At 38.0% G+C, this 2,500-nt stretch overlaps 1 protein-coding gene across 2 annotated transcripts in view; it reads right to left on the reverse strand.

Annotated features, from left to right (window-relative positions):
* LOC136851404 (kin of IRRE-like protein 1) overlaps positions 1-2,500 on the reverse strand; it is a 218,348-nt gene that overhangs the window by 15,246 nt on the left and 200,602 nt on the right. The window lies entirely within an intron of this gene.

Genomic DNA, 2,500 nt, shown 5'->3' on the forward strand with positions numbered 1-2,500 from the left:
AAATAAGCTCTATTTTCGCTTCTGCTCAATCAGCCCTGTGATGACCGTGTAACGGCGCAGGTTCCCGAGAATTAAACATTTCTCGTTGACATAAATTGAATTCATTAACCCGAAATGCAATAGCTCCCAGTGATTTATTCAAAGGGGAAGCCTCCTCGCAGAACTGGCTGATTCTTTTTTTTTTTTTTTTTTTTGGTGTATCGTCTTTTTTTTTTTAGGTATGTATCGCATTTTTTTAGGTATATCGTATTTTTTAAGGTGTATCGTCTTTTTTTTTTAGGTATATCTCATCAATTTTTTAAATGTACCTCGTCATTTTTTGGGGTATATCTCGTAATTTTTTTGGGGTATATCTCGTAATTTTTTTTCAGGTATTTTAATTTTTTTCTAGGTATGTGTCGTAATTTTTTTTGGGGTATATCTCGTCATTTTGTTTTTGATATTGTCTATTTTTTTAGGCATATCCCTTCACTGTTTTGGAGTATATCTCGTCATTTTTTTGGTATATCTCGTCATTTTTTTAGGCATTTTAATTTTTTTAGGTATACCTCGTCATTTTTTTTTTTTTTTTAGGTATTTGTAACCGAAATTATCCATAGATCGCGAGATTGAAATGTGGATGAATACTCTTCTTTCCACGTAAAATTAGTGGTTTATGAACCGAATTTCGTCTTAAGCAAGAATCACGAGGAATGAAAATTCGCAGTGTGTGCGGTAGAACAAATTTCAAAGTTTTCTCTCCACATGGAGAAAATGCACTGAAAATGCACATTATATTTTTAAACCAAGGGTATACCGGCAGAATAACTGTAAAATGTTTATCGACTGCCTTCTGGGATAATAATAATAATAATAATAATAATAATAATAATAATAATAATAATAATAATAATAAGTGGAAGAAAATATAATTTTAAATGTTGAAAACTATGGAATGTCTGTCTTACTAAACTTGCTCTGTATTGGAAATCGTGAGACACCTTGTGATTTCAAAATTTCAATTAGACGAGACATTGAAGAGATGAAGTATTAGTAATTCTCTCTCTCTCTCTCTCTCTCTCTCTCTCTCTCTCTCTCTCGAAGTCAAAACGCGTTGAGTGCATTGTCCGTACATTCTTTTTCTGTCTGTCTGTGTGTGTCTCTCTCTCTGTCTTAAAGTCAAACCACGCGTTGAGTGCATTGACCGTACTCTCTCTCTCTCTCTCTCTCTCTCTCTCTCTCTCTCTCTCTCTCTCTCGTTGAGTCAAAGCACGCGTTGAGTGCATTGTCCGTACTCTCTCTCTCTCTCTCGTCAAATCAAAACACGCGCTGAGTACATTGTCCGTACATTTCTCTCTCTCTCTCTCTCTCTCTCTCTCGTCGAGTCAAAGCACGCGTTGAGTGCATTGTCCGTACTCTCTCTCTCTCTCTCTCTCGAGTCTCTCTCTCTCTCTCTCTCTCTCTCTCTCTCTCGTCAAGTCAAAACACGCGCTGAGTGCATTGTCCGTACATTCTCTCTCTCTCTCTCTCTCGTCGAGTCAAAACACGCGCTGAGTGCATTGTCCGTACTCTCTCTCTCTCTCTCTCTCTCTCTCTCTCTCTCTCTCTCTCTCTCTCTCTCGTCAAGTCGAAACACGCGCTGAGTGCATTGTCCGTACTCTCTCTCTCTCTCTCTCTCTCTCTCTCTCTCTCTCTCTCTCTCTCTCTCGTCAAGTCAAAACACGCGCTGAGTCGCATTGTCCGTAATCAAGCAGAAGTTTGGAATGAAACCAAAAGCATCCACTCTTTAGTTAAGACGAGTCGAAGGACTCCGGGAAAGTCCTTAACTTCGCCAACTTCGCCGGGAGACTTCACAAACACTCCAGGAACACTCGGCAAACGCCGGAGGGAGCGAGAAAACATTCAGACATTCAGGAACTGGGCGAGGGGAAACAGAGGGCGCGAGGGAATGATTTCGGCAACAGGAAATATGAGAAGATAGGTCTGCTGGATTCAAGGCGTATCCGGTTTTATTTTCTGTTCGCCCGTATTTAATTATTATTCATCACCTTTTAGCTTGTCTCTCTCTCTCTCTCTCTCTCTCTCTCTCTCTCTCTCTCTCTCTCTCTCTCTCTCTCTCTGAAGGATGGTGTCCCTTTGGTGCTCTCTTGGGTTTATTCTCGTAGTCTGTTGACTCTGTCAATAATTGTTTATAGCTGGAGATTTTTTTGGAAAGGACAGGCAAATATTTGAAAATGTGTCATAAGCGGAGATGATTACTTTACTAGAAGGAGAAAGTTTTGGCTTTTCAGCAACTTGATGGTGATTGGTAAAGATTAGTTATTACCAATTTTTATTTGCCAATTATTATTTTTGTTATTGTTGTAATTATTGAGAAAATATAAAAATTGAATGCAGCCGATTCAGCAGTCACCTTCAATGATAATAATAATAATAATAATAATAATAATAATAATAATAATAATAATAATCTATTCATGTGTACTATTTATTCAGTGGCTGTCTGCTAATAATAATAATA

This window comes from Macrobrachium rosenbergii, chromosome 23 (genome assembly GCF_040412425.1).
Source record: "Macrobrachium rosenbergii isolate ZJJX-2024 chromosome 23, ASM4041242v1, whole genome shotgun sequence".
Lineage (NCBI taxonomy): Eukaryota > Metazoa > Arthropoda > Malacostraca > Decapoda > Palaemonidae > Macrobrachium > Macrobrachium rosenbergii.